General features: G+C 48.3%; 1 protein-coding gene across 1 annotated transcript in view; it reads left to right on the top strand.

The window, feature by feature from the left end:
- Positions 1 to 25,905, top strand: part of MMAB (metabolism of cobalamin associated B) — a 198,485-nt gene that overhangs the window by 76,926 nt on the left and 95,654 nt on the right. The gene's annotated exons all lie outside the window — the stretch shown is intronic.

Below are 25,905 nucleotides of genomic sequence, written 5' to 3' on the forward strand. Positions count from 1 at the left end.
GTCTTTTCTGGAAAAACAATAAAGATATTTAAAAAAAAAAAAAAACTTTTGCGACTTCATGGAGCACCACCCATCTACAGTGATCGCTGTAAACACTAGCCATCTCATGTTTCCTTGGACAGATAGCTTGCTGTGTTAGGTGCTTGTTGCTGATGACTGTGATTACACTGCAGATAACATGTTCAAGCCCAGGAGGAGTAAAATCTGTTTTTCTTCCTGGGGGTTGAGAAATTGCTAGCGAATATTAACACTAGTGCGTTGAAGCCTCACTAGCAGAACCATATAAAACTAACTGTGATCAGTTGTGTATTTTTACCATGACCCATGCACACTGCTGTCTGATTCAAAGCAAAGTGAGAGAGAACATCTGCCCATGTACGGCTGACACTGCCATTTTAGCAATGCGTGTAGAAGTCATCTTAGTTTGTGGCAGTGTTTGAGCGCAGAAGCGTTAGTAGATTGTAAGGAGAAAATCATTTGAACATTTTTAGAAAATGGCTAGTATCCCTTAGCACCCATACTGCTGATGGTCTCCCAGTCTGCCCATGGTCGGGATCCCCAAAGGTATCACATGTTTGTCATGGGCAAGTAACCTTGCTCATTTAGCAGCTAAACTAAGTTCGAAGTCTTTTGAAACTTACCTGCAGTGGAGAAGAGTAACCTGCTGCCTGGTACAGAGCGCCTACATAATACCTCAACTTGGTTTGCTTTGTGAAACAAAGGGTATGGAGGTGGCCACATATGGTCATGGCTTTTCTCTACTCAGGAAGCTTGAGACCGGGGCAGCCAGGACCACGTTTGGCCAGTGTGTGAATAGGATGTCTGGGATCCAAGTCTGAATCCAGATCCTGTGTGTTTGACCAGGAGTGTTTGCAAGTGTCTTGCTAAAAGTTTGAAAGAATGCATGATTGTATTTGAAAACAGAGTTTATCCCTTTACTTTGTCTATCACTCGGATGAGGGCTGAAGCATCTGAGAAGTATGAGAGTGCAGAAGTAAGACTAGGACGCAATGGTGGCATGTTTTTGGGTAGAAACTTTTATTATATGAAAAAGGGTTGGAGAAATGCATCTCTGTCCCTAAAACTAAGAGGGGTTTGTCTGCCTCTAATCTAAAATATGTGTCAGAATGTCCAAATTATGAAGTTGTCACTGTCGTGTACCAAAGAACCTATTTTTGTCCCGAACACTAATAACCTAAACCAACTGTGCAATGATGATCACTTTCTAAAGTAAAATGTCCTTTGTAGATCCAACCAACATAAAAGTTCCCAGTCTCTTGGGTAATCCCAAGTGACAAAATAAAGACATTTTCAAAACTGGAAAACTACAAGGCCTGTACTTCCTTTTTGGGGCCTTTCAGGGCTGTACTTCTTGTCAATAGGCAGTTAACAAGAATGTACTTGTTATGCTTCTCTTATTTATCCCATCAACTTGGCACATTCCTTTTGGCCATCTGTTTGCACAACGTATTCTTCACTTATTTTCGGTGCAGGTTGCAGACAGCAGTATTCCTGATGGCTTGGTTGCTTCCTTGGCAAGCAAATGTCCTCTCTTGAACTGTCCCTCTTTTGGGTGAGTCTCAGACTCGCAATATAACTGCTTGGTTCAATCTCCTGCCAAGCAGTTATCTTTTTTTTTCTTCAAATAACGGGCAGACAGCCCCCTATTACACAAAACTCATTGAATCACTGCACAACACTGACAGGAATTGAGTTCATCTCAGTCGGGCTCACAGCAGGGTATTTTTCAGCAAAGTCAATGAATGGGGCCCACACTGTGAGACATACCTTGCATAGAGTCCCTCGCACAGTGCCGTGATTTTGTCTGCCACCAATATGTCCCAGACCCTAACTCACCACTGGCCCCTCAGTCGTCTTCCAAGTTCAGCAATGACCAGTTTTGCTGCTAATAGATGCCTAATCAAGGTAGCCAGTGAGCCGGTTAGGGGGAACATCCCCCCCTACCCCCCTCCACAACCCCCTGTAACCACCAGGATCACCACTTGGTAGCGGGAAAGGTCAAACCCTGTGATCTCCATTTATCTTTGCCAGCACTTCCTCCCAGCAAAGACCCACCTTAGGGCACACTCACACCATATGGAACAGGGTGCCCACTGCCCGCAAACGGGCAGCCGAGTAACTTCTGTCCATGTGGTGTAGCCCCTCAGGGGTAAGGTACCACCTATAGAAAAATGTATAGGTGTATTTTCTGTTGGTAACGCACCGGGAAGACTTCAGCATCCAACCCCATATTTGCAACCACTCCTCTTCTTCTATGGGGCCCAGATCCACTTCCCATTTAGACATATATGGCAGGCGTGTCACAGGGTTGCCCGTGTCCAGAAGCTTATACATCCTAGATAGCCCCCCCCCATGCCCCCAACAGTGCTATCCTGTGGTGTGAACTCCAGGGCAGAAAGAATTCTCGTCGCCCCCTCCCTTGTGTGTGGGTGAGAAGCCCAGTGCCTCAATTGGGTGGATGCATCTGAAGCGTTCTTATTCTTGTATATTGAAGGTGAGTTTACATTCTTCGAATGACAATGGTCTTTTGTTTTTGTACAACTGCTGTATACATTCCAGGCCACCCTCTACCCATCTACAAAAGTCCCTCCCTACGCACCCTGGGCGGAAGGCTGGTTTATTCCACACTGGTGTAAGGGGTCACAGCTCTCTACCTATTCCCCATCTATGAAGCACCCTCCCTAATACAGAGTACATTTGGTTGTCGCAAGCAAGGAGAAGCGCCCCTCCTGTCCCAGGTGTTTCCCCTCCATCTAAGGCAGCCGCGCCAGGCCAAACTGATGACTGGGCCTGTTCGATAAGTTTCCATTTTGACGGCTAGGCATGTCTACTCCAAGTAAAGACCTGTGAGGTCTGAGCAGCTAGATTGTAACGGAACACGTCCGGGATCCCCAATCCTCCAACCCTTGCTGGCTTTAGTAAAACCCTCTTGGACAGTCTGGCTCTTTTGTTCCCCCAGATGAAGCCTAAAATCTTCCCATGCAGAGTACGAAGGTCTGAGTCCGGGACCCTCACCTCCAGAGCCGAGCTCATGTAAAGCAAGCATGGTGTCAAGTTCATTTTGACTGCCACTATGCAGCCAAACCAGGAGATCTCCTGTTGTCCCCACCTCCCTAAATCTCCAGCCATTTCCCCGAACAACGGAGGAAAGTTGGTTCGATACACCTCTGAGAGTTTGTTCGGAATGCTGACCCCCAGGTACGGAATAGAGTCCTAGGACCACTGTATGGGAGTGAGAGCACCTATAGATTCCCTGTCTCTGGGCCTAAGGGACACATCCAGGCCATGTGATTTGCCATAGTGCACCCTGAACCCAGAGGCCAGGCCAAACTCCTCCCGCTCCCCCAGCACCGATGCCAGGGAGGCAGCTGTAAGCTGTATTGCTCCGTGTAAGCAGGACATCGTCCACGCAAATGGACACCTTAAAGTCTGTGACCTCCACCCTCACACCCCTGATTGTCCCTGCTGATCGAATGCAACTGGCAAGCGGCTCCATGCACAAAGTAAAAATTAGGGGGGAGAGCGGGCAACCCTGCCTTGTACCCCTAGTGATGTTTAGGCTGGCCAATGTTCCCCCCCATTCCCTTGTGGGTGTGTGGATTGATTCTAGTAGATTTTCATGACCCAGTTAGTGAAACTTGGCCCAAACCCAAAGCGTTCCAAGACCCTCCTCGGATAAACCCTGTCAAAGGCCTTATGGACGTCCAAAGTGACTATCCCCAAGTCTAGGCCCGATCTCACACCCAGCTCTAGCAGCCCTAGCGTATGTCTCACATTGTCCTGGGCTCCACGACGCAAGATAAATCCCGTCTGGTCCACATCTATGAGCCCGGACAAAACCCCCATCCTTCGGCGGGCCAATATTTTGTAGAATAGTTTTGAGTCCACATTGGTAAGTGTAATGGGCCTATACGAATCAGACATGGTCTGGTCCTTTCCCGGCTTAGGCAGAAGGACTGTTTCCAAGGCGCCCATAGACAGAGTGACCCTACCAGAAGCAATGAAAGAGTTGGACAACCCTAACAACGGGGAGACTATAATACTGCTGAATTTTGTTTAGAAGCGGGCCGTGGCATTATTCTTTAATGTTTTTATAGCCCATGCCAATTGGTGCTTTAAGGCCGCCCTGATCCTCCTGCGTTAACCTATGCAGATGTGCCTCTCCCAAGTAACGGACCTGAGCCTCTTCCTGCGGGAGCACCCCCCTAAATACTGCAGAAAAGTGTGCCTCCAAAATTGGCAGTTTAGAGGTCTCGTCCCGCTGCAGCTTCCCTTCCCCATTCCGACCTGAATCCAGTTCTGGGTCTGAAGTTTACGCAATTTGGCCACTAGCATCCGATTAGCCCGGTTCCCCTTTGCATAGTAGTATTGCCTGGTTTTCATTATTGCTTGGGCCGTTCTATCCGCCAGATGTGCATCTAGCTGTTTCTGCGCCAACCTCAGTGCTCGCATTGCTCTACATGACCCTGACTTCTTGTGTTCCAGCTCAGCTTGGTTAACCTCCTTAAGCCTCTCGCGGACCAGTGTCCTTGCTCTAGTATATGCTGCAGTCCTGCTAATGAGTTCCCCCCCTTACCACTGCTTTCATAGAATCCCACACTGTATCCTGCGGGGGGCGGACCCTTCGTTCTCCTTGAAATAGTTCCCATGGGCGCTTGGGTGGTGTGGTTCTATCTGCGACTGCCAGTGTTACTGATAGCGTGCATGGTCGGACAATGTGCGTATGTCTATATTTGACGCACGGGTACAGTGTGCTAGGTATCGGGATTATGTCCAATCTTGAGAAGCCCCCGTAAACATGTGAGTAGAAAGAGAAATCCCTGTCCTCCCCATGGGCCAACCTCCATACATCCTCCAGCCCCAACTCCCCAACTCCCGGAGGAAAAGGCAAAACGCTGTCGAGTGTTTAAAGTCTAGTTTAGTAGGTGGGTGTGTTTTATCCTTCAAAGGGTTTGGGACCAGGTTAAAGTATCCCCCCAGTAGGATCTGCCCCTCTGCAAATGGAAGTATTTTGAGTATGAGGCCTTCCAGGAAGCCGTCTTGCCCTATGTTTGGGGCATACAGGGACACCAGGGTGAATGCTCAATCCCAAAATAGACCCTTGACACAGAGATATCTCCCCTCTGGGTCTCGGAGAACCTTCATTTTTGTGATTGGAATTTGTCTGCTTGTCAGAATGGCCACCCCTCTCTTTTTCTCCCCTCCCGAGGCGAAATACTGGTGCAGGAATTCCCTATTTCTTATACGCCCTTCGTCTTGGGGTGAGTTGCAGGTGAGTTTCCTGCAGGAACACAATGGACAATGCCATATTCCCTCAGTTTGCCCAAGATTGACTTTCTCTTATTTGGGGAGTTCAGACCCTGGATATTCCACGAGCCAAACGCTATGGTGTCCTCCATCCTGTTCGGCCTTGCTGCATCAACCACCATGGACCCCTGATTTTAGGTGGCCATCTTGCCACCCCATTCCGTGTCTCATATCTCACTCCCCCATAATGATGGTGTCTGTCTCACAAACATTTCAACGTTCAACCATCCCCTCTCGCCCCAAACCAGCAACCCCCAAACAAGCTCCAACTTGAGCATCTATTGAACATTGGGTATATCTGTCAAGGGCCCAACTTGGAGGGCAGAAGAGCTTCATCTTTCATTGGTATCCCTCAACCCCTCCAACATCCTAGCCCAGCCTGCCGCTGCATTTTCAACATTGGGTCCCTCCCCACACCACTGCAACCATCCCAACCCCTCAAGCATCACCAGGAAACCTGAGAGCGAACTTCCATGTCCTCAGCCCCCTCAGGCCTTCCTATTTGGACCCCTCAGTCGCTTCCCTTTGCCCACCTTAGGCCATTTCTGCAGGGACACCCCAGCTCTGCCTCTGCATCAGGCTCCCCCACAGGGCTGCCAAGGAGCGCACCAGCCATCACCTCCCCTGATGGATGAAATGCAAGGCCGTGGAGAAACCCCACCGATACGGTGTCTCCTTTGTTCGCAGCCATTCAGACAGTGGACGCAGCGCCTTGCGTTTAATTAGGGTTGCTGCCGCCAAGTCCTGGTACAAGGAAAGCGACATGTTGTGAAAGGTGATAGTTTGCGTGGGTCTAGCTGCTGTCATTATCCGCTCCTTTAGTTGGAAGAAATGGACCCAAGTCAGAACGTCCGCAGGCCTGTCCTGGTTCGAGGCGATGCGAGATCTAGTGCAGTGCGTCCTGTCCAGCTCCATGTCCTGATCCGCCGGTCCTTTGACAATGAAGAGAAATGGGTCCACTACAAAGGCTAGCAGTTCCTTGTCCCTTACGGAACCCCCCAGCCTATTCCGCCGGTAATCTGTGCTGAGCCCCGTTTTGCTGCTCAAGTCTCTACTGAGGCTAACTGTGCTCGAGGTCAATAGGATTCTGCCATTGGCAGTGTCCACCCACAGGTGAAGACGCCGGGTGCAACCGGGACACAGCACCACGGAATGCCCCTCAGATGACCTGCGGCCCATGCTTGGCTCAGGATCTCCCCGCACACCACCTTCCCTTCAAGCTCCTATTTTTGCTACAGGTCGGCCGCAGCTGTTGCATTGGGTTTATTAAATATGGAGGTTCCCCATGAAGGGTTGGTGTGAGTCAGTGTCGTGGCTCTGGAAGGCAGCTGTTTTTATGCAGGCTGGTGCCCGCTCCCCTCTGCTGGTTTCATCTACTCGGGCATAGCACAGGGAAGCCATTATGTGGAGAGGGGGCATCCATTCCCCGCCGCACGCCTCTTTCTCATGGGACACCATCCCGCCCCTCACCGGGGTCCCCACTGTTCTGCTCAGCCCCCTCAGGACTCCTCCCCTCTGGGTCAAACCAGCAGAGCCCAGCCTGCAGCGCTGAACCTCCAAAACAGAGGGGGGAATGCCCCTTGCCGGTGCTCGCTCCTCTCTCACAGAGGGGACACCCCCACACTCCCCCGCAGCTCTCCTCACCGTTCCAGACTGGGGAGCTGATCTCCGCTCTCCCTCAGCAGCCAGCCCTCGCCGAGCACTCCTCCTCTCCGGCGGCAGCCGCAGCACCCGGGTGGACTGCAGCTATCATGCCCAAGCTTGCCCCGGTGCAAGGTGCAGGGCTCAATAGGGTGCAGGGCTCAACACCATTCGGGCCATGTCCAACAAGCTCCTCTCTCTCCCTCAGTCAGCATTCCAGGCGCTCGCACCCCACCAGAGGCGGCTCCAACCCGGGACATCAGTCGGAGCCACAGGTGGGCATAACTTGCTCCTCACTCCTCTAGACTGATGGGTGCCCGCCATTATTGGCCCGCCACACGGCTCCTCCAGAACGGCACGCAGCAGGCGAGCGCCAGCACCCCCAGGGCCAGAAAACCTAGCAGAAATGCAGCGGGTGTTGTGCTAAGGCTCAATCCACCATTTATTTCAGGGAGCTGTTCCCATTAAAGGATGTTTTCCCCCTCCTCCGCCCTCTAGAAGGGGGAGGCTCTTAGGAGGTCATCGAGCCGAGCAGTTATCTTTTTTTTTTTTTTACAACTTCATTTCTTTCAGTTACAGCATCTAAAGTTAGTTAAGAACACAAGGCAACCCACCTCACATTTGACACTAATAAAATACATTTGACCAAGCCCCCTCTAATCCCCCCCCATTGCGGTCGCCTCTGTGGATCAATAGTCGTTGCCGCCTATAGGCGGTGAGGGGGCCACTCAAGATCTTAGAAATGTTCCCACCAACTGTGGCTGGAACGTCAGCGCTGTGAATCGGCGGTGGTAGTCCAGCACTGGGCCCCAGCAGTCTGTGAAGCGATGCAAAGCTCCCTCCTTTGCCGCCGTGACCTTCTTAGCCACCAGGATTTCCCAAACCTTTATCCACCAGAGGGGTATCAAGGGGCCTTCCCGTGCCTTCCATTTGTGGGCCACCGTTTTCTTGGCCGCCAGTAGCAGATGTGTGAGCAGTTTGGCGGTGCCCCCCGTTTTAGGGTAGCAGTCTGGACTTGCCACTCTGGATCACCTCAGAGTCCATGGGTAGCTTGCGATGAGTAATGTCCGCTATGGTGTGTGTGATCGCTGTCCAGAAGGCCCGCACCGTCGGGCAATCCCACTACATAAGAAAGAAGGTCCCCCGTGCGCCACAACGCCTCCAACAGCTCGGGGCTATGGGTGTGTGGCAGTGGTCCAGGCGTTCCGGGGAGTAATACCAGCGGTGGAGGAGCTTCAGAGCACATTCCTTATTCGTAATGCATCTGGAGGTTGAGTTGATCCGTGTCCATATTTACACCCGTGTCTGATCATCGATGGGGTTTCCCAAGTCTGCCTCCCTCCTGCCCATGTATAGAGGTCTGGTCGTCGGCATGTCCTCTTGAAGGAGTCGGTACAGCCTGGTAATCTGCCCTCGGTAGGAGCCTTCCTGGAACAGATGTTGAAGAGGATGCAAGTCCCTTGTGGCCCCCTGTCGGACCACGGGCTGCATGGTACAGTGCCTAATTTGGGCCTATGCGAATCTCTCCTTCTCTGCGAGATGAAAGCGGCTCTTGCATTCCTCGAAGCTGAGTGGGGTGCCACCCTCGTAGAGTTGTGAGAGGATCCGAAGGCCTTCTCTGGACAATCTGCTAAAGTTTGCAGTATCCATTCCGGGAGAGAATTCTGGATTCCAGAGGACTGGGGAGAGCAGGCCTGAGCCCCTAGGTAGCTTCTTCCTGCGCCTGGCCGTGACCATGCGTCCAGGGTTGCTTTGGTGGACGAGAGCATCGTTGGCCAATGACTATGAGTGGAGCCTGTGATGTGTGACAGGGAGTTTAGCTGAAGTGGGCTTTTAGCTTGTTCGATGCGTGCCCATTTCGGGAGATTCATATGTTCCGCCCAAGCCGAGGTGCTTGAGAGCTGGGCTGCTATGAAATAGTTCATGAGCTTGGGAAGGCCAATGCCTCCCCACTTGGCTGCCCCGGTCATGACCCTCATCGAGACAGCAGGACGGCATGGTTAGAAAATAAGAGAATTGGGATTTTCTCATTCACTAATAACGGAGTGTCAGTGGGCTTATCAAGCAAGAGATCGATAACCCCATTAATAAACAGAGAGAATTAATAAACGGAGAGAACAAGCTAGGGGCAAGGACACAGCCATGCCTTACTCTCACATCGATTTTGATTTTCCCTGTTTGGCCTCCAAGGCCATATCTGATTACTGCCTCATTTTTGGTGTAAAGAGATTGAATCAATCTTAAAATACCAGACGGTATACCCAGTTTCTTCAGTTCTTGCCATATTTTTACCCTGGGCATACTGTCGAAGGCGGTCTCCAAATCAATTAAAATTGCATAAGCATTCATGTTACTTAAGCGGACATATTTCTCCGACACGAGACATAACCTCAACTTGTCAGCAGTACTGACGTTACATTGGAACCCAGCTTGTAAATGGCTCAAAGCTCCCACTTCAAGGATCCATGAATCCAGATGAATTAGTATTGCCTTTGCAAACAATGTCCCCCCTGCATCAAGAAGGGAGATGAGTCCATAGTTAGAGGGGGTTCCGCTATCGCCCCTCTTTAATATAGGGACTAATATACCCTCAGTCCATGAGTGGGGGGACAACATTTGCTGACAAAACATCAAAATGTTTAGCAAATAAGGGGTCCAAATATCCATTTCTTGTCTACACCATTCAGCAGGGACCATATCCGGTCCAGAGACCTTCCCTGCTTTCTGCAACCTGAGAGCAACCTTAATGTCCTGTATAGATAACACTAGAGGGTGAAATACTCCCCCTCCAGTTCCTCCCATAATGTGTTCATCAAGTATGTACAGTGGTAGGTTGGTATCCTTATAATGGTTTTCAAAATGGGCCAAATATTCAGCCACAAATGGATTGTGTCCTCCCAAGTAGTCCTCATCTTAGATATTCGTATCTTCAGCTTTGCTGCTTCGGAAAATAAATGTCTCCACCAGAGGGCACCGTGCTTGAGGTTGCGTCGTCTATGTCCCTCGTAGGCTGCCGTCGAGCGTCTACGTCATCCGCAGTATAAAGGACTCGAGAGGCGTCCGTTGGCTTCAGTTCTGTTTGTCACGAAAATGGCACTTCAATTCCTCGAACTATGTCTTCCTCATCGAATCCTTCCACGCCCAAAACTGGCTTTAGAAAATGTCAGAAATGCAGGAAGAAGATGTCAATTCCCGACCCCCATCGAGTTTGCCTCTGGTGCTTGGGTCTGGACCATCAGGTTGACGATTGCGGTACCTTTCAAGCAATGACCAACAAAATTCTCAAGGAACGAAGAGGTAAATTGGCGGTGGGAGAGGAATCCTCAACGTCGTCTTCGAGAAAAAAATAAGACTCGGCTGTATCGAATGATAAATTGTGACACAAAATCGAAGAAATCAAGGTCGATAAGTCGGTCTAGGAAGTCGTCTTCAAAATAAAATTGAAGAAAAGGCATCACTGATCTCCCGCGTCTTCTTCGTCATCGTCCGATACAGGGGTTGTCACCTGCCCTTTAAAGCATGATTCCCCTAGAAAGTGGGAGGCTTTCAGAGCCTCGTTGATGAGAAGCTTTGCGAACGCGGCTCAGACCCCCTCGAAAAAAATCTCGTGAGGACCATGCCCCAGCTCATTCTAAAAGTGACAGGGGGAGGTCAAAGACTAAACGGTCAAAATTCGATGACAAATCGTCGAGGGCGTCATCGAGGGAAACCTCTCCGATACCTCATTCAAAAAGTAAATCACGCCTACCAGTGCATAAACCAGAGGCAACACCTGACAAAATGGTGCCAAGTGCCCAACCGCCATTAAAGGCAGTGTTGAAGGTTTCCTCGACTCCTCTGTCAAAGGCCTACTTGACGCCAGTATCAAAGGTGTCAACAGTTCACGCGACAACGCTTTCATCGAAGCCTGCGTCGATAACATTGACGCCATCAACGCCTTTGTCGAAGTCCACTGTAATTCCGACACCTAAATCGACTTCTTTGTCGAAGCTAAGGTCTATGATAATTGAATCACCAAGTAAAAAGTTTCATCCACAGGATTTTTTCAAATCTAGGTCTTCCATTTTGAAGAGAAATCCTCTGAAGAGGACATCTCTCCTTCAGGTGTTGGATTTGGGACAAAAGATGTTCATGAGGTGTTAGTTGATCCTCACTCTAAGTTGGCTGACCTGTATGAGTGTCTACAGACAGCAAGTAGTCTGGACACAGCTCCTGAGTTGGATTTTGAAAGATTTTGAAAGACCTGACCCTGCTGATCATGCAGACTCAGGATATAGGAGACGTATGAATAAGGTGATAGAATTCATGGGGTGGAACACAAGTTCCCCTACTTACCAGCAGGATGACATGATGGACATTCTCTCTGAGGGTCCTCAAAAGGATCCTGTCCTTCCCTTTCACATAGCTCTGCAAAAGAAGGTGATGGTTGCATGGGAAGCCCCTGAAATAGAAAATTCACGAGCAAATACAGGCCCTGTTCTTCTGATCCTGAATACTTAACAAAACATCCGTCACCTGAAAGTTTAGTGGTCTAAGCAGCCACATCCCCTAGGCATTCGGCATACCCCACAATTCCCCCAGATAAGGATGACAAAAAGATTGATACATGGTCTCGCAAGATTTTCTCTTCCAGAAGCATGGCTTTAAAATCGACAAATGTGACTTGCACCCTTGCAAGATTCACATACACCCTCTGGGCTTGTATGACAGCGGCGGCTGAACATATTCCTGATGACGAGGAGCGAGAAGGTTTTCTTGCGATTGTGAAAGATGGAAAGGAGGCTACAGGGGAATGCCTTCAATCAGGACTGGACACTGCTAACCGCATCAGTAGGTCCATGGCATCTAGCACAGTGCTACACAGATTTGCGTGGCTGAGGAAGTCGGGCTTCACACCGGACGTGCAGGCCAGGCTACTTAATATGCCATTTGACGGCTTGAGGTTGTACGGCAGCAAGGCGGACGGAAGTTTAGAAAATCTGCAGACCTCAAAAGCGGCAGCTAAGTCTATAAAACAACCTCAACAACACTCCTACTCGGGCTCATCTTCCTGGAGGGTTCGTCCCTTTCGATTCTACTCCTCATTTGGGAGAGGGAAGGGACAGGCTAGTCAAAGAGGACAGCAAATAAAATGTCTTTGTGGTTGAGGAGGAAAAAGTGCTAAATCAGCCCCAACAGCGGCAACTGTCCCCTCAGCCACTTCTGCAGCCGCCGCAAAGCCACTCTGAGGTCTTGACCCACAAGACCCCGGTGGGAGGCAGGATCTCTCAGCATCTGAACGAATGGCAATGCATTACTTCAGGTGCTTGGGCACTGGAAAAAGTAGCCCAAGGTTGCCGCCTTTCCTTTCAGAAAAGACCTCGGGATCATCCACCGTGATACAGCTCTGCCAAAATTCCAGATCGGCTCCTGTTGCAGGAAACTTTAACCCTGCTAGTGTCACGCTTACCAGGAGACCGGGGTTCACTGTTCGCGCTCCCCCTCCCTGGCGCCTCTACCCGCGTTTCCGCGTTTGGGGAGGCGCCGGGGGAAGAGCTCCAGGGACAGGGGCGCCAGCTCCGCGGCGCTTGCGTCAGGAACCGCGATTACGGTTCCGCGCATGCGCCGTGGGGGCGGCAGCCGAGGCGTGGAGCAGCTTGCTGCTCAAGCCTCATTCTGGGGCCGCCGGCGCCTGGCAACCATCAGGCTTGCGCTCCAGGCCTCGCAGGCGCCGGCGGCCCATAAAGGGAGAGACGCGGTCAGGAGCAGATCGCGTCTCAACGCGTTCTGTTCCGGATCGTGTCCTCGCCTGCTCCCGCGCTACTAGTTAGTGCTTACCTTGTCCCTTGTTCCTCTAGTCCTTACCTTCTCCGTTGCCGGTCTTCCCTCCTGTTGCCTGGGTCCTTCCTGGCATTATTCTCTGGTCCTGCTTCATTCCTCCTGGTTCTCCTTCTTGTCTGCCTTGGTTCTCTTCCTGCATCCTTTCTCCCTCCTTTGGCCTGGCCAACTTCCTAAGTTTTCTCCTGAGCCATTTTGGATTCACAACCTCTCAGCTTCCATTGCCTGCGACGGGTGTGGCCTTCCACACCATTGGACTCTACTCCTCCACACCCACTGCCTGCTACGGGTGTGGCCTCCCACACCATTGGACGCTACTCCTCAGCACCCACTGCTTGCTACGGGTGCGGCCTCCCACACCGTTGATTCCACTTCTCAGCACCCATTGCCAGCTACGGGGGTGGCCTCCCACACCTTTGGACTCTCTACTTCTCAGCACCCATTGCCAGCTACGGGTGTGGCCTCCCACACCTTTGGACTCTCTACTCCTCAGCACCCATTGCCTGCTACAAGTGTGGCCTCCCACACCTTTGGACTCTCAACTCCTCGGCACCCATTGCCAGCTACGGGTGTGGCCTCCCACACCTTGGGACTCTTAACTCCTCTCCAAGGATTCCCTCCAACCGCTTCTTCTGTCAACGCTGTGCAGAACTGCCATCTCTGGAACCTGGTTGTGGCATTGGGAATCGGTCCATCTTCCACCCAGTTCCCATTCAGGGTGGAGGAAGGGCTGGTTGCTTGTGTTACCAAGTCTTCTCGTCAGTCTGGCTGCCCCGTCGAGACCATCCAGAAATACAGGTACGCAGCATTCCCGTGATTCTCATCTTAACAGCTAGAGAAAGGTGCAATAGAACATGTAACTGTAGCGGAAAGGAACAAGGGTTGGTACTCCCCATACTTTCTCATACCGAAAAAGGACAGAGGATTGAGACCCGGACTTAAGAAACTTGAACAAGTTCCTCGGGAAGGACAAGTTCAAGATGGTCTACTTTCTCAGATCCTTCAGGCTCTTCAACTCCAAGACTGGTTGGTATCATTGGACCTTTCAGGGTGCTTACTTTCATGTGCCGATCCATCTCAAGCGCTGGAAGTACCTAAGGTTCGCGATTGGCAACTCTCACTATCAGTTTCGAGGTCTGCCATTCGGGTTAACCTCCACCCCGAGGGTCTTCAACAAGCTGATGGCGATAGTGGCAGCGAGTCTCAGGAGAGTGTCACGACCACTAGCTCTATGGTAGACTCTTACTCCAATCCCTGCATATATGCACACATATTTGAAACCCCCATTGGACCACATGGCCCCCATAGTCGTTATTTGAGGGTTTGTGCCAATTCATGTGGAGTCACTGGGAAGCACAGTTGGGTACAGGCTTGGTGCGCCTGGCACGGCATCCATTGTCCAATAGGTGAGGGTTAAGAAGGTAAGCACTTCCTGTTTCCCCCAAGATGCAGGACGACTAAACCAAGCAGCACTGGGGTGCTGCAGACCAGCGTTTGGGTGTGTCTGGGAGGCTTTGGGCGTGGTTGGGTTTGGCTAACTATATAAGCCACACCCAGACCAGCTATCCTTGCTTCGCGTTACTCTGCTTGGCAGCGTGACGCTCGCCGGCACCAGCTCCTGCAAGAAAGGAGAAGAAGCGTTATTCAAAGAACCCGATCATAGTTTCGGCATAGTTACCTGTGAATCAATCCTGCAAACGATACTGGATGCTCCAAATACTGCAATTCTTCCGATGCAGCTCCGGTCTAGGAAAAGCTATCGTGATCATCTGAACCTGCAAAGAAACAAGAAAGAAATAACAGTAAGTGCTGCGCACACGAAAAGCAGCGCACATTAAGCCTGAAACATTGTGCGCATCCAAGACTACACCTGAAAAGGCACGGAAGCCACGAACAACAGGAACACAGCAGAAAAGGCACAGAAGCCATGCGCAAGGAAAGAAAAGCATTAGAAAACAACACGCAAGAAGGAGAAAAGCACAGTAGCCACGCGTAAACGCTACAAAGAGAAAAGTCACACGCAAAGGAGGAGAAAGACACAGAAAGGCAAAAGACAGTCAAGGAAGCAGCGTGCTCAGTGCATAAGCAGCACTCAATATGACATTGGTACATCAATCAGCATTAATAACAACTGGACATTAAAGGGAGCAGCGTGCGCAGCGCAGAAGCACGCATTAAGACATTGGCAAAGACCAGGTGGAACTACGACCACGTTGCCAGAAACAGCAATCCATGCCGCAGCAGGTGTGGGCTGGAGTCAAGTCTTCAACCAGGGACGTAACTGGTTTTCCACACGCGCCCCTGCTTGGCGAAGAGGCAGTATGGAGAGCTCCTTTATCATATAAAGGTTAGCACAGTCCCTAGGGTCTTGGGTCCCAGGGAGGGTTTGGGGTCAATCCGTTACACTGTTCCCTAATTCTAGTGTTCTTAACAGAGGCAGTTCCAGTGCACCAACCACAGTCCCAGGAGGTCCCTGTCCAGATCTGAGGGAAGAGGTTCCAGGTGGTCCTGCTGAGCTAAGGTGAGCGTAACAGAGAGGTGGGATTCATGTCTACCCTTACCTGGACGATCGGTTAATTGGGGCACGTTCACCCGAACAAACCCGGGAACATCTGAACATGACCTGCCACTTCTTACACAGACTGGCCTTCTCCCTCAACTGCAAGAAGTCAAATATGATACCATTCCAAAGACTCCAATTAATCAGAGCAGTCCTGGATACTTCCTCGGGCAAAGCCTCGATTCCTGAGATGAGAGCTCATCACATTCTGCAGATGGTAGCAAAGTTCCAGAATGCCCAGCATCTGCCGGCCTTCGATTTTCTGAGGTTGCTCGGCCTCATGGCAGCCTGCATTTTTCTGGTGCCAGAGGCCAGATTGAGAATGAGATCCCTTCAATGGTCCCTCAGGACTGAATGGTCCCAATTTTCAGGGGATATGTCAGATCTTCTGCAAGTTCCGGCCAGAGTGGCTCAAGATCTTCAATGGTGGGCTTGCAAGGAATATAACCTCAAGGGAGAATCTTTTTGGCAATCGTGGCCGGAGATAACAGTAGTGACGGACACCTCACTCATGCGGTGGGGAGCCCACACCAATGATCTGACAATCAGTGGTTGTTGGTCTCCATCGGAGTCCAAACTACACATCAACCTTTTGGAGCTGAGGGCAATCGGACTAGCGCTGAAGGCCTTTCTGCCCTCTGTACGGGGAAAGAATGTCCTGATAATGACGGACAACACAGTGGCCATGTACTACCTCAACAAGAGTGGGGGCATAAGGTCACTACCACTGTGCAGAGAGGCAATGCAACTCTGGTTCTGGGCAATGCAAGAAGGAATCTCTCCGTCGGCAGTTCACCTAGCCGGAGAGCAGAACACAGTGGCGGAAGCTCTAAGCAGGCAGAACACAGTTTCTCACGAGTGGGAACTAGCTCAGGAAGTCCTTCAAGAGATTTTTGCCCTTTGGGGAACACCTCAAGTGGATCTGTTCGCGTCCAGTGTCAACAGGAAGTGTGAACTGTACTGCTCAAGGGAATTTCCTCTGAGAGGAGCTCTAGGGGACGCGTTCGTAGTGGACTGGGAATTTACACTCCTGTATGCGTTTCCTCCAGTCCCCGTGATTCCTTATGTAATCAGGAGGTTGAGAAAGTTCAGGAAATCCATTATCCTAATTTCCCCAGATTGGGCCAGGAGGACGTGGTACCCGGACCTTCTGGACATCTCCATCTGCCCCCAATACGTCTTCCACAAAGAAAGGATCTTCTCTCGTAAGAGGAAGGTCAGGTTCTCCATCCAGAGGTCAAGACACTTCACATATGGTTTCTGAGAGGCTGAGATATAAGGATTGGGACCTCCCAGATGACGGAATGAAGATTTTCCTTTCGGCCAGAAGGTCTGAAACAAAAACCTTGTACCGGTGTCGTTGGAACAAGTTCAGTAACTGGTGCAGGGATAAGAATGTGGATCCATTCTTATGTAATGCTCCTACAGTACTTTCTTTCCTTTTACACTTGGCCAATTTGGGGCTCCAAATTGGTGCAATAAAAGGATACTTAGCAGTGCTATCTATTTTTAAGTGCTCCTCAGAAGAAGTGTCTTACTTCAAAATGCCCTTGATTATTCAGTTCCTAAAAGGACTCACAAATGTGTACCCTCCAACCCCTTTTCAAATCCCGTCTGGGATTTAAATTTAGTTTTAAAATTCCTCACATATTTTCCATTTGAGCCCTTACATACTTGCCTGTTAAGGCTCCTTACTCTAAAGACAATACTTCTAGTGGCAATTACATCAGCCTGCAGGGTGAGTGAGTTGCAGGCGCTCTCTTGTAAGCCTCCTCACACCCTTTTTCATAAGGACAAGGTTACTCTTAGGGCCAAACCCTCTCTTTTTTGCCAAAAATAGTCTGACTTTCACCTATCACAAAAATCACTTTACCTTCCTTTTATCCTCCTCCTCATGCAATTAAGGAGGAAGAAAGGTTACACAGATTGGACCCTAAAAGGGCTCTCAGTTTCTAAATCTCCAGATTGGCTACATTTAGGCAATGTGATCAGCTTTTTGTGGGATATACTGGACACAAATTGGGTCTCGCAGTAACCAAACAAACATTGTCCAGATGGATAATTTTGGCAATCACTGAATGCTATAGGTTGGCTGGAAAAGATCCTCCGGATGGGCTGAGGGCTCATTCAACCAGGTGCATGGCAACCTCAACAGCTCTTCAGAGGGGTGTCCCAATGCAAGGAGAAAAGGGAGCTGGGTGCTTGTAAAAGTCATGCAGAAGATAATCTTTAATGCTGAAGACTGCTGAAGTTGAGAGAAAGTCAGTCTTGGCGCAGAGGCAGGTTGTACTTGTGGCAGTACGCCAGCCAAAAGAGGCAAAGCGGGAGCCCTTTCTTGGAGTACAGGAAGTGTCGTGCCTCCCTGTAGAGATTGAAGTGTCTTGTCTTTATGGTTCAGAATGATTAGGCATATAAAGTTGTAGAAGGAGAAGCAGACGTGTCTGAACTGTGGTGGTGTATAAACTGTCGGTGGATGTCACATTGAAGTTGCTTAAAGTAGTAGTATACTGTAGAACAAAGGAGACTGTAACAGTAGTAGAAGGGTGGTTGTCAAGAGGAAAGCAACAACCCAAAGAGAAGCATCCTGACAATTATACCAAGTGTACTGCAGTGGTCTTTATCAATTGTAACGTTGTAGAAGAAGTTGGTAACGTAATCTTTGAACTTTGGCAATTCATCTTGGAAAGAAGAAGTCCAGAATTACCATTGGGCTATATTCTTGGCTGATCTTCAGCTTTGAGTTAATACCAGTGGATTTTTGTTGTTTGAACTTTTGTATTGACTCGCAGGAACTGGGTTAAGACTTTTTCTTTCCTTTTGAACATTTTTGAAGAACTGATAAGAACTTTGTTAAAGACATTCCTTTTCCTTTGAACATTTGGAGAATTGACTTTGTTAAACCATGGGGAAGGTATTTACCCAGGACAGGTCTAGGTAATTCAAAATACTGGTTAAATATTGTTCATTCTTTTATGTTGTTTATGACTTCCTTTTGAAGGTTTTGTTGTTTAGTGTGAGGGCCAGTTTGTTTGTTTTCCCTTAGCCATTAGACCATGTAGGGAATTCCCTGATAGAGTAGTAATAGCGAGCATTTATTCGCCAAATTTGTCTTGAATAAAATGCTTAATCTTTTGAAACCACAAGCAGTTGTCCTCCTCGCATTACTGACTCCTCACACTGTGCAGTGCGTCTTCCTGCAACCTTGGATGTCTGAACATTCACAGGGAGCGAAATGGATTTCTTCTAATTAAAAATGGGCAGAACCTCGGCTTCAAACGGGGCCTGCTTCTCCTACTACCAAATAGGGCATGGATTACAACAAAGCCCTATATCCAGCATGGCGGGACTCTCGCTAACTCTCATATAGCCCTCACATTCCCCTCAATACCTCTCTGACTCACTGTCTTGCTTGCACCCTATTTCAACTACCTGTTTGCATACTCCTCAAAGCACTACATAAGTTACTATTGCTAAAAACACAAACCGCTACACATCACCCTTGCTCTACCCTCGATATCCACAACGTCATTGAATTGTTGCTATTTCTGTAAGGCTTTATGATGCTTCTAATGTATGTCGAAGCGAACTATGAATAACACTTGCGCAAACCGCCACGCCAAACAGTAAAATAATAACACTAAAGGCCTACTAATATATTTTGTGCAACCTGAACCTTTTCCCACGATTGGGACACTGCACTTGCATCTGTGAAGAATTCTGTGGATCCCTCACTGAATCACTGCCTAAAGTCTCCTCTCAGGTGGTATGGGGAAGGCATATTCTTCCTGATCCCACCTCCGGGTTGGTGTACTGTGGGAGGATCACCTGAGTAGAGACAAGACCCAGGGTGGTGGTGAGATTCCGTGGGATGAGACGCAGTTCTTTCCTCTGAAAGGGAGATCCTTACCACTATGCCAAAAGAGGTTATGGCTTATTTTAATGTTAATGTCTCTCAACTGCATTAAATCTTAGGTTGTAAACCCTAAGGTTGTAACATCAAAACATACTATACCAAAAGAAACCCCTTTTTGGTATCTAAAAGCGAATGCCCTCCTCAATCCCAAGGGTGCACTATAAGGGATTGTGGAAATGTCTTCTCTAAACCATCTTCCCCTGTAAAAATTAAAACTCATAGTCCCTCTATCAAAAGTATTAAGGAAATTAAATCTACCCTTATAAAGGATAAAGAAGTGAAAAAACTACATGTTCCAGAATCCTAGAGGAATGGAGACTAGGAAGAGGGCTCAAGAGATATGTTGATGTAGTAGTCGGGCAATTAAGCCTAGTGGCCATTGCAGGAGTCGGCAATTGAAGCTAATGGCTTTCAACTGAAGCCTATTGTCAAAACTGGGAGGCATTAAAGGCTCCATCGGGAAAGGAGAGGGAGAGGGAGCTGGAGCAGGAGTTGGAAGGCTGGCAGTAGTATAAACAGAGGAGAAGCATGACGCTGACCAGTCACGTGCAAGTGGGAGCACAGAAGGGACCCTGGAACGTGGAGATAGCAGATTTCACCTGCAAGCTCCGAGAGGGTCATCTGTTTCCCAAACCTGTACTTCAGAGGAAGGCGTACTTGAAGTGAAGTTTTTCTCATGGGAGGCGAGTTGCTGTGATTGCAGAGCAGTGGGCATGCAGAAGCCCAAGGCTAAAAGCAGAAGGCGGCCGAGGTTCTCTGGAGTGAAAGTGACTCCCAACTTAAGTGGCTGGACCGGAGATACCCGTGCTGGAGAAAGGTGTGGGTCCCAAGTGAGCCAGAAGTAGTAGCAGAGGTCAAGGAAGTCAGGGAAGCAGAGCAACCCGCAACTGCAGTCTGCCTGAAGCCGGTGAGTGAAGCACAGCATTCAGATTCACTCAACAAGCCTTGCCGGTAACTGTAACCAGCTCCAAAGTAACTTACGTAAAGTTTGAAGCGAGTAGAAATTGTTCGATATTCTTAAACTGTCTGTTAACGTAGCCCTCGCACTTATTCTGAAAGCTGTAATGTATGCATGAGAAGTGAAAGGAGTGGGTGTGTGTCCTTAATTGTGAAGAAGGATGTTTGTTAAATCCATTCACTCCGCTTCAGCATTCCTTCTCACGGTTCCAAAATTCAAAAGAACCAAGGCGATGGGATGCAGCTTCCCAGTGGTGGCAGCCAAAGGCTGGAACGCCCTGCATCTAGACATCAGAGCCGACCCTTCCCACACCTAATTTCGTAGAAAACCCAAGGCCTGGCTCTTCACTTCCAATGTGTAGCCCTCGTTGCTGTAATGCCTACAGTATATTCACTATACAATATCCCTCTGTAAATACTTCTACTCTACTTCATCAGTACACTACTTATGTGAATAAGATTGCACATGTAAATATCACTGATTATTATACTTATGGATCCTATGCATCTGTAAATTATACTATGTCTGTAAATATGTTCAATATAATATATGCCAAACTTATGTTTTCTATTTTTGACTGTAATGCATTACCTGTTTTCCAGCGCCCAGATAACCATGGCTTTGGGGCGTCCTATAAATGTTAAATAAAATTAAAAAATTAACATTGACAATAGTACAAGAGTTAGAAGTGATACCGAGTGAAAACTGCATCCAAGGAAAGTTACATGTGACCAGTTGTGTTTCTCGAAGGAAGCCAGAAGTTGCCTCCTTTAACAACACACAGGAATACACTTCTGTTCATCACTTTCAGTTTAAAAATCTAGCTTGGCTAGGCCTGAATGCGGTCTTCACAACTCTGCCCTCCAAAGCTGACCGTAAATTATATGTGATAATGATGATGTCTGCTGCATTGGTCTTAGCTAGAAAGTGGAATTCAAAGGTCCCTCCACAGGAGCACGAGTGGGTCACGAAACTCTGGATATTGGTCGCAATGGAATGGCTCACTTACTCGATCCAGGGGTGCCATATGCACTTTTATACAGACTGTGCCAGTCTTCTGTCATTTCTAAGGGAGGGTGCATGCCGTGCCTGGTGCCCCAAGGCGATGAAACTACTGGGCATAATCCGTCCTCAGGACGAATCAGACCTGTGAATTCACCTTGGCCGTTGTTAATGCCTCCATTTCATTTGTTGATTTCGAGCTATCTCTGAACCCATGGGATCTGGTGGGGGACAGGGGGGAGGGGAGGGGGGAAGCGAGGGGGGAAGCGAGAGGGGAGTTGGGGGGCTTAAGGGAAAGGTTGTTGATTTCTAGTTATTCTTGTTTCTATGAAAATCTGCCAATAAAAATGTATTGGGGGGGGGGGGGGGAATCTAGCTTGGGCGTGTACCCAATTATATTTTTACTTTGAAGACTGAACCTTGTATTGTATCCGGAATTGACATTCTGTTATCAGAAGTAGAGTACACAATACTGAAGAGAAGAGCAAGCATTACCAAAGCTAAGAGGTGAACCCTTTCCATAGTAAAACCAGTCTTGTTTAAAGCTATCCACCTAATCTACAAGGTTGTCAACAGTCAAGTGGCCTAAGATACAAATGTGGTATTGTTACCTGAAGCTGAAAGAGAAATTAAATGGCCAGAAAAGGTGTAAGTAAAGCTGGGGAAGGGGAACTGGGCGTTTGTACAGAACATTCCGAAGTAGACTATAGCCTGTAATGCTATAACTGCTGAAGTTGAAAGAAAGTAAGTCTGGTGGTCAGAAGCAGGTTATTCTTGTGGCAGTTAGCTGCCCCCTTGCGTTTCTTGGTTTAACACATTTCCAAACACCTTTTACCCATTTACTGCATGTGTCAAGCTGTCAGGCCTGTACACAACACAGATGCTATCTAGCCTTGTAACACATTGAAGCTGAGATTTGATGTAGGGTTTGAACACAGTACCGGCATGATCATCAAATGTGTTTGCAAATCCTGGTTGCAGCATGTGGACAATTGCAGCGCTGTCAAGGATGATCATTTGGACTGTTGGTTTGTGGGTAATGTTTTTTTCTGGGTGTTAGTTCTTCCAGGCAAATCAATAAATCGGACTTTGTTTCCAGTTCTTAGACTCCCTAACTTACAGTGCTGGAGGATAGACTTGGTTTTCCTGTTGTAGGGGAGGCATGGTATCACAAGTATGACATTGAAACAAAAGGTATGATTTGAAAAACCTTTATTGAAGTTTCTGGGGTTGGAAATACTCCTACTTTGCCCTGTAACTATGATGGGAGTAGTCTCGACCATCAAATGATAAACTAACAGTCCTAGTAGATTCAGTCAAATCAAAATGGCCTATGCTAACAAACCCTCATGCCTGCCCTATCTTTTGCACAAAAAGTGTATAAAGGAGAAATGTATGTAAAGGAAAAATCTGTGCTCAAAAGAATACATTTATCTGAATGAGCTCTCCGCCCCACGTTAGACGACACAGAGTAAGGCGGTCCCTGAAGCAGGATAACACACTCTGGCTCAGGTTTTCAGTACAATAAATGGTTCCAAAACGTGGATCGATGCCCGTCTGGCCTTCCACGTTAAAGTCTCTCTTTTCACTTCCAAATAATGTTTCAACAAAAAGTTCACAAAGTTCCCCCACTGTCGGGCTCTGACCTCTTCAGCACAAAGTTCAACAAAACATATAAGGGGCTCTCTTCCCCAAGCTTATTACATTTCAGGTCTCCCTCTGCCAGGTTCAGACCCCTTTCGGGTGTTGAAGACTTTCGACTGTGCATGGCTTTCCGTAAAGACCTCAGCAGGACCACTTTGACTAACAGAACAAGGTTCAACTTTCACTCTCCCCTTCTCTAGGAGTTAAATCTGACTTACTTTGCTTTTGCAGTTCAGTCGCTTTATTGTTACAAACAATGCACCTTTAACAGAGACTTTCGAGTGGCCTACTTCTTTTTCGCTGGACCACTCCATTCCTTACTTCAATGTTCATTAACAGGTCTGCCTTTCTTTGCGTCTCATCCACACGCATGCAGCCTTCACTTGCAATCTAATATTGCTGCTTCGAACTTTCTTTTACACACACCGGTCTCTCAGGTTACTTGCCAACTCACTAGCTTTGTGCGTCTCTTTCTTGGTTTTACGAGTCAAGGTTAGTACCACAGGCTTGGCCTCGCCTCCCTAATTCTGCCGTTCACCCGGGAGGGTCGCTGGTGTCCTTGAAATACAATGCAGTTTTGTGATGTCAGATCTGGCCTTCTCCAAATATCTTTTGCGACCTGTCGGAGGCTACGACATCCAGTAGGGAACTCTTGGTGTTTTCGACCCACTGTTCTCGTCCCTTGGTCCGTCGCTCTGCTGCAGTAGGTTTGCCTTTGCCCCGGAAGTCCTGCTTGTACTTGTGTTCCACCTTGCTCAGAGTTTGTTATTAATGGGACGTGTCCAGTACGATGTATGAGAGTTAGTGTTGTTACTCTGTCACCCTCTTCCTCGGCCCAGTCTTTGTGAAAAAGGAGGGGGGGCTCGGAAAATCCTAAAAAATAGGATGAGTTGAATGAACAAAACGAGGGGGAATACCGCATCTCACCATCGGCTTCCTCACCCCCACTCCCCAAAGACCCCTCACCCAGGTAATCCTCCCACAGTGGTTCACCCCCAGGAACTGGATCCAAAAGCGATGGCTGTGTTCTGGTCACCTGGATGACAAGTCCCAGAGGACTAGTGAGTGAGACACCCTCTGGTTTCTCACATTGTCTAAAGAAATCCTCCAGATCTCCAATACGTTATCTGTGATGCAATGTAGAGTCTAGAAAATAGTGAGCAGTCCTTCCTCAGCGAAATCAGTTGTAACTGTTTACTTGACTTTTCATGAACTGGAGAACGGCTGAAGAGTGTGAAGAATCACAGGAATTTGTCCCATCTTCCCAAGGGGTAACCCCCCTTTGAGGCTAGGGGGGTGAGCCCGCTCCTCAACACCCGCCTGTGGGGTCGAGGCAAGGTGGCACCTCACTAGGAGCACCTCCCCCTTTGGTGACAAGGACTCAGTTTCTGTGAGTTACTCCCTAAGAGCCCTTCCAACTATACCTCTTCAAATACATCCAGTAAAGAAATGCATGTAGAAAATACTAATGTGTTCTTGTCATCATGAAACTCAGATTAGTCCTTTACAATAAAATCATCTTTAACTGAGACGAGGAGAAAGACCTGTGGAGGAGTAAAGAAGACAGAACAAACAGAAAGAAAGGAATATGAGATTATACCAGGGAAGTCCCACAGCTACGTAATAAAAGAAAGCAGAGTAGACTGGACAAACCGAGGAAGCCTGTGAGTTACAAACTTGCTCACAGGCTTACACTTAGACGAGGTTGGACGTGCAGCGTCCTGTGACCGAGAGGAAGCAAACTGCAGATGTAGGCATGCAGCTTCTGGAAACGAGGGAGGAGAGAAGCCAACGTGGACGCGAGGCATCCTTCTCCCGAGAGAGAGGAGAGTGGTGGCGTGCACACAACAGAGCTGTGGTGGACCAGAAGTCCCTTGAAAAACACTGATATCACTCTACTAGAACTAATGCTGAACCTACCGGCAGACAAGATACCCAAGAACCTGCTTGTGCAGCAACACAAAGGAAGGAAAAGTAGCAGCAGAATCACTAGAGGCCAATCTGACAAACTGGAGAGAAGGTCCCACCCGAATAATAAACCCAGTGACGTTCTCCCTGAACACGGCAGGTCACTGGCAAATGGGAGACCCGGTGAGGGGGATTGACAATCATTGCTAGAATGCTTATGCTCGTCGCAGTTGAGATAAAGCATTGACATTGAATGAAGTGAAAGAGAATTCTTACTCGGATACCCCTACTCGTCCAAGTTGAGATAAAGCACTGATATTGCAGGAGTTGAAAGAGAAGCACTACTGGAATGCTCATACTCGTCCCAATCAAGGAGACAATCTTGACACACTCCAAAATAAGAGGGGGAACAAACCTCAAGACTGGAATGTTCATATTGAGATTAAACCAGACAAAGAAGGTCTAATTAGAGAAGAGAAATATCATAGAAAAGAAAAGCCTGAAAAGAAGGTGGAAACAGAGAATAAGTGCAAGGGCCAAAGAGGAACCAGAGACTATGAACTTTATACCAAAGGCCAGAGAAGCCAAGGGAAGAGTTCTAAGTATTGGATAGGTACCTTGACTGGGGATGGTGGGGGAGAAGGATAACTACAAGTCACAAAAAGTCAAGAAAAGAACAAGAAAGAAACCGAGAATAGTCGTATAAGAAACAAGAATCAGAAGTTGAATAATCCTGTAACAGAACTGTATGAATTGATAAAAACAGTTACCAGGAACTACTTGAGGATAGTTTACTCAACTGAGCTTCGTGAAAAAAAAGTCTTCAGGAGAAGGGAGCCATTCTCCTGATTTTGGTTGTTATAATAGTGGTAGGGTTAGAACAGGTTAGTTTGGACGGTGGACAGGTTCTTTTTGGATTCTCACGGATGACTGACTAGCACTTTAGCTAGTTTTGCTAGTTAGGGAAATCCCATAGTATAGGGAAAGGCAGGCATTTATTCTTTGGCTTAATAAAACTTTAAGTGAGATGGAAAATAGGAGTCTGCGTCCTCCTTCTGACCAGACACAGGTGGTGGAGGTTATTCAGTTTAATAGAATCTGCAATCCGTTTTGTTTGATTTCTAAGCCTGTCAC

Source organism: Ambystoma mexicanum, chromosome 10 (assembly GCF_040938575.1).
Source record: "Ambystoma mexicanum isolate Mex_15411 chromosome 10, UKY_AmexF1_1, whole genome shotgun sequence".
In the NCBI taxonomy this organism is placed as follows: domain Eukaryota; kingdom Metazoa; phylum Chordata; class Amphibia; order Caudata; family Ambystomatidae; genus Ambystoma; species Ambystoma mexicanum.